The sequence below is a fragment of the Triticum aestivum genome, chromosome 3D (genome assembly GCF_018294505.1).
Source record: "Triticum aestivum cultivar Chinese Spring chromosome 3D, IWGSC CS RefSeq v2.1, whole genome shotgun sequence".
Classification (NCBI taxonomy): Eukaryota; Viridiplantae; Streptophyta; class Magnoliopsida; order Poales; family Poaceae; genus Triticum; species Triticum aestivum.
In genome coordinates, this window is record NC_057802.1 from 521,200,974 (window position 1) to 521,211,422 (window position 10,449).

Sequence of the window (10,449 nt, forward strand, 5' to 3'; positions counted from 1 at the left end):
GAGGAGAGCGGCGAGGGAAGCGTGGCGAACGGCGGGGAAGCGATGTCGCGACCTCTGTCCTCCTCCTCTTGCGGTTCGGAGTCATCTCCGACTCGGTTGGAGGCTCCACAATCTGCAATGGCACCTCGTGCACCGTGGGTTCCTGATCCAGTGGATGCTCTACCCTGGATCTGAATGCCCACCACCTCCGCCTGGTCGACGGGCTGGACGAATCGGCCGGCTCCATCGCCAAGAGGAGGATCTTGACCTTGTGCATCGGTTGTGCGGGTGGGGGGAAAGCTTTGCCTCTCCCTCCTCGTCATTTGCTTCAAAGTGGCCATTGTCGTCCAGTTCATCTGCAATATGTTGTGAAACCAAGAACGGATCTCCGTCAACCTGGCCATCTTGACCTGGTCGCCACCGGCGATCTCCATGAAGTCGGCGTTCTCGCCGCCGCCGATGTGCTCGATCTGCTGTTCCATCGAGGATCTTGCGTGGATGGAAGAGGAGGGTGGATGTGGAAGATGAGAAGAGCAAAGTTGCGGCCGCGAGAAAGAGGAGAAGGCTAGGAGATGGCCGCGGTTGTAATGGTGATGGAAGAGGGGAAGGACCACGGCGGCGGCTTTGCATTGGACGAGAGGGGCGGCGGTTTTGCATTGGACGAGAGGGCCCCACCTTGTCATATATTTCCTAGGACTAAAATGCCCCTAGACTAATAGTACTTTCGAGTACTTTCATCCGCGTACTTTCGAGTACTACGTATGTATGCGCCGGTAGATCGAGACAAACGAACGGCTCCAAAAAATGCCAACTACTGTAAAAGTTGTATAAATGTAGAGCTCATAGATGACTTTGTGGCTTGGAATCTTACCAAGAATAATTACTTTTCTGTCCGCTCTGCATATTACAGAGAATGGGTGTACGTATGGTCCCAGATCAAGAGAGGTGATGGACATGGTGCTTCGGCGCCAAATCCTGTTTGGGACACGCTGTGGAAAAATGCAGGTTCCTAGTAAAGTAAAGATATTTACTTGGAGAGCTCTGCATGGCATCATCCCGGGGTTTTCAGTGCTTGCAAATCGCCACATTAATGTACCTCCTCAGTGCCCTGTGTGCCTGCAGGGAGTGGAGGATATGAGGCACCTATTATTCACTTGCAGAAGGGCGAAGGAAGTATTGATTTCTCTGGGCTTGATGGAGATAATTAAAGAAAGCTTATCGGTGTATCGATCAGGAAGTGTAGTTCTGGAGAAGCTCCTGCGGTCAGACAGGATGAATGCACCAAGCTCTAGCAATTTGGGTTTCAAAGAGTGTTTAAGTGTGGGTGCCTGGTACATTTGGTGGCAAGGAAGGGAGGCTGTCAAGGGTAAATCTGTAGCCTCCCCGCCAAGAACGGCCTTTGCGGTTCAAGCTCTGGCATCGAATTTTGCTAAGTCTTCAGGTATTGCTGATCCGCATAAAATCATATGGGAGAAACCTGCTACAGGATGGTTTAAGATGAATGTAGATGCTGCATACTTTGATGATGGTTCAGGAGCTACAGCGGCAATTCTCCGTAACTCTAAGGGGGAAGCAATGGCTGGCCGTACATCACTTTTGTCAAATATTTTGAATAGCACTATGGCTGAAGCCATTGCATTACGGAGAGGTCAGCCATTGTTGGTTTGCAGGGCATGGGATGGGGTTGGGGACGTGAGATATATGAAGCGCATCACCGTGCAGGGGAGGGCGAGGTTGATTTGCAGGACCGACAGACCCAATTCTGTCATGGTAAGTTGCTGCCTCTCGTCCCCCTCATTGAAACATGCGTGGCATGAGACCCAATTTCGTTCTGATTTTGTGCAAACGTGTCTCTGTTTGAGATGCTACTGAAACATGTGTGGCATGTGGCCTGGGTTTTTTCTTGTAAACTTATGTCAGTCTCCGCACTATCAATGACCATCCATGGATGATGTGCCGCAGGTTCGTCGATCACTCTGGTGGCCAAGAGAAAGCACTCGCCCCGCCAACAAGGTAGTGATCGTCGAGCTTCCAAAAGAAGGAGGTATTCAGTGCCAGAGCTTCGAGAGGTGCGTCCGTCTATAAAAAGCACATGATTGATCTAGATAATGTAACTTAGATGTGTTGTGGTTGGGACTGATCCAACTACAGTGTACGACTACTCTATTTGACGAATTATTGGACTATGCTACTAGCTAATTGTAAGTTGTGGAGAGATATCTGTTTTACAAGAGGAGGACATGTCGTATCTTTTACCGAGCTTAGAAGCACTTTCAGAGTTTCAGGGATTCACTTTTGATCAACTTGAGCACAAGTGTTACAGGATTGTCCAGAGGGGGGATGTTTAGGGGAGAGAAAACAGTTTACATGCTTTCTAGCAACAAGTAAGGAATAACACGTGAATTTTTTCTGGTTTCTTAGTTCCTAAAAGTGAATCTATTGTGCTATCTAGGAACAAGTAAGGAATAAGAGGTGTAATTTTTGTGATTGCGAACCGATGACACTATCTGGGAAAGAATTATTCCTGACGTAATTCTTCATGTACCTACCACATTGACATTCCGTTCGGTTATTTTTTCAAGCAAGTCATGCACAATAATAGGCAAGTCACACATTAAACTATAGCAAGTCCCATGCACTTGTCCAACAAATCCTGATTTTTGGATTTGCCGCAAGTCACACATAAAATAATTTGCAAGACCCATATAGTTGTCAAGCAATTCCTTATTTTCTCCTAGGCACACCTTTCTTTAGGTGGTACAAAAAGTTTTTGGGATGTTCAGAATGTGGAAATAGACTATTTTTCAAAATTTTGTTTCGTCCATAAAATAATAGGCAACTCACACATAAAACTGAAGCAAGTCCCATACAGGGTGTCAAGCAAACCCTGATTTTTGGTAGGCAAAGCAGGATCAAACCGGAACTACCTTTTAATTGTATTCATTTTCTTAGTAATAAATGTTTTTTTCGATGTTTTCCAACAAATAACAGCTCAAGACGGAGTATTCCTGGTGTGCGGATGATAGTTAATATGTTCAGCAGCATGGACAATGCCATGAAATTTGTGGTGGCGAGACACCCAGACTCATATGACAAAAAGGTCAACCATTCTTTTGGTAGATTATTTTTGTCCTGTAATTGACTACTACGGCTATTATGTTACTGTAAGGGAGCTCGTAAACTCAATGAAGAGAATGGTTCTCTCCTATCCCATATTGTTGAAGTTGGCATTGAGTATACAGTCCAAAACTTGCCACCAGACTCAAAGAAGATGGCCATGCTTGTTTAGATTCTCGGTAAAGTGGTGTAAGCTTCAGAGTTCAACACAATCTAGTGCTAGTAGAAATGGATTTCAGTTCCAAAGGAGAGCAGCTAATTTGGGAATTTATTGCTAGGGTTTCACTTGCTTATACAGTGGCAGTAAGTTGCCTAAAATACACCCAACAAGTTGTTTTAGATCCATATGCAAGATTCATTAGTTTTTTTTCCCACATCACAAAAAAGGACACAACTTGCTTACACAGTGGCAATAAGTTTCTTAAAAGATGCCCATAAAGTTATTTTAGTTCCATATACAAGGTTCCTTAATTTAATTTTTCCCACGTCACAAAATGACATGACTTCTTACACAGTGGGAGTAAGTTGCCTAAAAGATTTCAAACAAGTTGTTTTAGATCCATATGAAAGGTTCCTTAGTTTTTATTTCTCCCACATCACAAAAAGGACACAACTTGCTTACACACTGGCAGTAAGTTGCCTAAAAGATACCCATCAAGTTGTTTTAGATCCATATACAAGGTTCCTTAGTTTAATTTTTATCCCACATCACAAAATGACACTACTTTCTTACATAGTGCTAGTAAATTGCCTAAAATATTCCAAATAAGCTGCTTTAGATCCATATGCAAGGTTACTTAGTTTTTATTTCTCCGACATCACAAAAAGGACACGACTTGCTTACACAGTGGCAGTAAGTTGCCTAAAAGATACCCATCAAGTTGTTTTAGATCCATATACAAGGTTCCTTAGTTTAATTTTTATCCCACGTCATAAAATGACACGACTTTCTTACATATTGCTAGTAAATTGCCTAAAATATTCCAAATAAGTTGCTTTAGATCCATATGCAAGGTTACTTAGTTTTTATTTCTCCGACATCAGAAAAAGGACACGACTTGCTTACACAGTGGTAGTAAGTTGCCTAAAAGATACCCACCAAGTTGTTTTAGATCCATATACTAGTTGCTTCTCTAGAACTTTATCCTTTTAATTTCTTTGTCTGCACCACAAAAATTGACATAATTTTTTCCCGCAGGACCCACCAAAAAAACTTTTCAAGCTATCAAAGTAATGCCCAAGTAAGGAAACCTCTACCAGCTACCACCAACTAATCTCCAGGTAATTTCTCACCCCCTGCTCCGGAGACTTGGTTGTTTTACTATCTAGATAATCTAGCGTCCATGTGCACAATGAGTTGCTCGTTGGTAACACTTGTTTCTGCCTAAACAAACCCTTATAAGTTGCAGCTTTTTATTTCTAACACACTTCTGGTTCCAAAACAAATTGAAGCAAAAACAAAAGTGGTCAGGTCAATAGATAACAACAAATCTACAAATTTTGCTTAATGGTAGCCTGAATTTGCTTAAACAACCTCACGGCCTTACTAAAGTTTTTCAGGGGATACATGATTTGCTTACTTCAACCCACATTGGACATTGCTGCTCTTTTTGTTTTTCAACACACTTATAGTACAAAAAGCAACCTAAGTAAAACATCAAGGGGTTTCTCTGGTTTACAACAGCCAGTAGTTGGACAAAGAAAAAACGAAACAGTTTTCATGTATTGACAGGACTTGCCTATTGTCAATATTTGATTTGCTTTGAAAACCGCTATAGTTGCTCACACTTTTTTTCCTACACATCAAGTTCTAGCATGTGCAAACACACAAGAGTTTGCTTACTGTCAACACTTATTTTGCTTAAATAAACCCTAGAACTTGTCTGCTCTTTTTTGTTTCCTCAACAAATTCAAAGTACAGAAAGCAACATAAGAAAAGCATAATTAGTTTCTCTGGATGTTCAACAAACGGTAGTTGGAGAAAGAAAAATGGAACAACTTTTGTGTACTGAAGAGACTAGCTTTTTGTCAATACTTGATTTCCTTAAAAAACCACTATAGTTGTTCATTAATTTCTTTTTACTGTTTTCCTGCAGCAAGTGCAGTTCAAATCAATACTAGTTGCTCATGCTAGAAGAAACGAGGGGAAAACATTGGAAAGGAAGTTGCAATCAGGATGAACAAGGTGAGGAAAAATCAAACCTTCTCGGGGTTAGTTAAATATTGTGCGAGCGAAATATGGGTGTCGGTGTACAAAAGTAGGGGTCCTTTTTGTACCCCTTTACTTGTGCGCGGGCAGTCGCAGCCACACGCCCGCGGCCACGCTTGGCGGGGCAGAAGAAGCGAAGACACAAGACAACCAGAGCAACACCAAGACAGAGGCGCGAGGAGCGAAGGGACAAGGTGGGCTTTTCTCGGCAAGAGCCTTGCCGGGGCAGCCCACGTAGCCCCGGCAAGATCCTTGCCGGGGCAACTTGCCCAACACCAGCGAGGCCGCCACCCTTGAGCCTAAAAGTTCCGACACCATCAAAAACATTGGGACCAAGGCTCGGGAGGCGCCTGCATGGTGGCATGCGGATCTTTGTGAAGACCAAGAACATACAAGACTAGATAAGAACCAGAAGACAGGAAACCCCCGGCAAGATCCTTGCCGGGGACGCTCACAAGACCCCTGGCAAGACCCTTGCCGGGGACACCTGCGTGACCCCAGCAAGGCCCTTGCCGGGGGACGGCAAGACCCTTGCCGGGGACATCTGCGAGGCCGCAGCCAGGCCCACACCTGCCAAGGCTCCACCGCCGTTCCAACGCAGCAGTCAGGCCGCCAACAAGGCAGGCACGTGCGTGGCGACGTGCAGCTTCCAGACCAACTCAGCAAGCATCTACGTGGTGGCATGCAGATCTTCATGAAGACTCTGCCACCGCACCAGCTCAGCAGCCACCAGCCAGCGTGGCGCGGTGCGCCTCGTCAACCTGGACGCGCATCGGAGCAAGGGGAAGCGGCGGCGAATGGGACGAGCTTCCTTGCCATCCCCGATAAAGTGAGAGGGCATGTCGGTAGCGCATTAAATGCGTTTTGTCCTACGATGCCAGGGATAGACTTGTATACAGTACCAACTTTTCACCTCATGTGTGCCACTGTGGCGACCCCTTTGGCTATAAAAGGAGGCCCGATGCATACCGGACGAGGATTCGGACTTTTTGGACCCTGCACGCTTTGTAGCTAGTCCAAGACCACCAGATAAACACAAACCAGCAGGAGTAGGGTATTACGCATCGCTTGCGGCCCGAACCTGGATAATTCCCCCGTGTTGATCTCCTAAACCCGCTCTTTCCACAGCCCCGCGCCCTGTCAACCGTAGTAGGGATTCCCCATGATCCCATAGGTGTCGTTTTCCCCGACATGTTTGGCACGCCAGGCAGAGCGCGTAAGATGTGAAAATCCGGTTTGGAAGTTAGCGCATCGACTTCACCATCACCATGGCCCCCAAGAAGAAGGGGATCACAGCGATCGGGTCGTCCGGAGCCAGCCCGTCCGCACCAGCGCGAGCAGGTGACCGGGTAGCCACGGATGGTGCCGGAGACGTGGCCCGCGAGCACCCACGACACTCTGGCAATCGGAGCCAGGAGAGCGGCGTTGTTTGAGTCCAAGACGACGAGCCACACGCCGCTGGGTCCGGGGGCGGGGCCGTGCTGCCCACGGGCGGCGCTGCACCCTCTACGGCGCCCCAGCTGGCACCCGCGCCGCGGCCTTCCCAGGCCGCGCGCGATGAGCGACGCCGCGACGCCGGAGCTCCAGGGCACTGCCGCGGGAAGAGCCATGTGCGCCACTCTCAGGATGCACCAGGCCGGCGTGCGCACCTGGATGCCGGCGGAAGCGGCGTGCGACCGCGAGACCGTGACAGAGCTCCTTCTAACTTGGTTAGAAGTCGGAGTGCGTCACGGTCCATGCAGCTTTCGCCGCCGCCCACGCCAGCAGAAGCGTTGGCACGCGTGCAACTGCTCCTCGACTTCCCCCTGCTGCGGAGAAGCTCGACGAGTGGAGGGCTACCATCCGAAGCCTCATCTGCTTCGCCAACAAAGACGAGCCGCTCCCAGCGGGACCCTCGTGCCGGCATTCTATCGAGCCGGTGGATGCCGGCGGTGGGAGGACCGGAGACGCTGCGACCACGGTGCACTCTCCTCCTCCACGGCTGCGACAACAACCACCAGCTCGTCGGGCTGACGCCTGTGACAACGTTTCCACAACGTCGTCCGACCCGCGAACCCGCTGTGACCGACGTCGAGTTCTTCGAGAGCGAGCTCAGGAAGATGCTCGAACTACCATCGAGCGACGGCGGGAGGCGCGCCATCAGTCGGATCGGCGTGCGGGGCCTGCTATGGACCACCCAGCGTCGGGGGGCTCTGGCAACCTGCCTTACGAGGTGGGTTGTCCCGCCTTTACCCGAGAGCCGCGGCAGTTCCAGTGGCCCTCCCACCGCACGTTCAAGCCTGATGTTGGGAAAAAGTACAACGGCAAGACTCACCCATCGGAGTTCCTCAGCATCTACACCATCGTGATGCAAGCCGCCGGGGCCCGCGACGACAAGGTGCTCGCCAACTACTTTCCGTTGGCGCTTAAACCCAACGTCATGTCGTGGTTGATGCACCTGCAAGTGGATTCCATCTCTTCCTGGTCGGACCTGTGCCACGAGTTTGTTGGCGCCTTTACCGGAGGCCACCAAGCTCCTGGCCAGGCAAGTGACTTGCATGTCATCCCCCAGAAGGATGGCGAGTCCCTGCGCAAGTACATACAAAGATTCAGCCGTGTGCAGTACACCATCCTAGATGTTCACCCCGCCGCTGTCATCAGTGCGTTCCATCAGAACGTACGCAACCGCAAGATGCGTGAAGACCTGGCGATGAACAAGGTCAAGGATGTAGCCGAACTTTATGTTCTGGCTGATAGATGTGCTCGGGCTGAGCAAGGAAGGAAGTACCCCGGCGAGGATGCCGGCGCGGAAACCGACTCCATTGACGAAGACACCGCCACCCCGAGAAAGAAGGGCCGGCGCCGCAACAGGAAGTGTAAGGGCAAGGCTGTGCTTGCCGTTGAGGGATCTGGCGACCCCGGCGCCGCCAAGAAGGCCGAGGCAGACGACCCCGGCAAGGAGGTTGCCGGATGCGCCGCCTGCCGAGCCTTAGCGGCTGCCGACAAGCCAAGAGGCTCCGACAAGCAGTACTGCAAGATCCACCGCACCAAGGGCCATGACCTCCAGAACTGCCGACAGGTTGAGCTGCTTGTAGAAAAGCAGAAAGCTGAATATGAAAGGCGGGACAAGGAGAAGGGCCAAGATGGTGCTGAGGGGTCCGGCAAGAAGCGTGGTGGTCAAGGAGGCCGCCGCGACAAAGATAATCAACAAGAGAGGCCAGATCGAGGCTGCGACAAGAAGGAGGAAGATGATGATCATGACGAGGGCGACGAGTCCGGCGAACATGAATTCCAGAAAGCTACAGAGGCCATGTGCGTCGACGGTGGTGCCTCGTTGCACACCTCTCACCGCAAACTGAAGCAGTGGGCGCGTGAGGTCACTGCGGCAGAGCCATCGGTCAATGCCCAGAAGCCACTGAAGTGGTCCCGCACGCCCATCATTTTTGACACCGAGGATCACCCTGATCGCACAACTGCGGTCGGGTGTTTGCCGTTGTTGGTTTCACCAACAATATGCAACCTCAAGGTGACAAAAGTGCTGGTTGACGGTGGGGCCAGTCTGAATTTCATCTCGCCCGCTGTGATCAAGAAGCTGCAGATTCCTGATGGAGATCTTGAGGAGACGGGCACGTTTCAAGGGCTCAACCCAGGAAGGAGCCAGCCGAAAGGTAAAATCACGCTGCCCGTTACGTTTGGGGGAGAGCTAAACTATAGGACGGAGAAGATCATTTTTTATGTCGCCGAGATCCCCTTGCCGTACAACGGGATCCTTGGCCGCCCAGCGCTGGCCAAGTTTATGGCAGCGTCGCACTACGCCTACAACACGTTGAAGATGCCGGGGCCGCTGACCATCATCACCGCCCCCTCCGACAAGAAAGACGCACTCATCTGTGCCGACCAACTCTACCGAGAGGCAGTTGCAGCAGCTGCTGCCAAGGCACTTGCTCCTGACGCTGAAGCCCTGGGAAGGAAGAAGGCCGGCAAGACCTCTGCCGAGAAGACCCCTTCCGACGAGACCTCTTACGGCAAGACCTCTTGCACCCACTCCGGCAAGCGCGCCTCTTCGGAGTGCTGCGCTCCCGTTGAGGACGTGCCAGAGAGCTCCACTGGCAAGAGCAAGAAGTCCAAGGCTGCACCACCAGAAACCAAGAAGGTGTCCGTCAAGGAGGATGGCACGGGTGGGGCTTTCACTATAAGCTCCACCCTCGACAGCAAATAGGAAAGCGCTCTCGTCGCCTTCCTGCGGTCGAATGTTGATGTGTTTGCATGGCAAGCAACCGACATCCCCGGCGTTCCCAGGGAGGTGACTGAGCACCATCTTGCTGTCGGTCCTCATGCACGACCCGTCAAGCAGAAGGTCAGGAAGCAAGCTTTGGAGCGACAAGAGTTCATCATCGAGGAGATCAGGAAATTGGAGGCGGCAGGCCTGGTTAGAGGAGTGCTCCACCCCACGTGGTTGGCCAATCCAGTGGTGGTGTGTAAGGAAAATGGGAAATGGAGGTTGTGTATTGACTACACAGATATAAATAAAGCATGTCCAAAGGATCCTCTCCCTCTGCCGCGCATCGGCCAGATTGTGGACTCCACTGCCAGGTGTGACCTGCTGTCATTCCTAGATGCTTATTCAGGATACCACCAGATCTTCATGATGAAGGAAGACGAAGAAAAGACCACGTTCATCACCCCATGTGGTACGTACTGTTTTGTACGAATGCCTTTCGGGTTGAAGAGCGTTGGTTCAATGTTTGCCCGAGCGGTCCAGATTGGTTTTGAGCCACAGCTGCATAGAAATATAGAAGCTTATATGGATGACATAGTGGTCAAAACCAAGGACAGGGCCACACTCATGCAAGATTTAGAAGAAACATTTGCAAATCTGCGCAAGATCAACCTCAAGCTCAACCCAAAGAAGTGTGTGTTCGGTGTCCCCTCCGGCAAACTTCTTGGGTTCTTTGTGTCTCAACACGGAATCGAAGCAAATCCCAACAAGATCAAGGCAATTGAGCAGATTGAGGCGCCTCCGTAGGCTCGCCGGATGCGTTGCTGCCCTGAGTAGGTTCATCTCCAAATCTGCTGAGCGCGCCCTCCCCTTTTTCAAAGTTTTGTAAAAGGTGGGTCCAGTAAAATGGACTCTGGAGGCAGAGGCAGCGCTGCATGATTTGAAG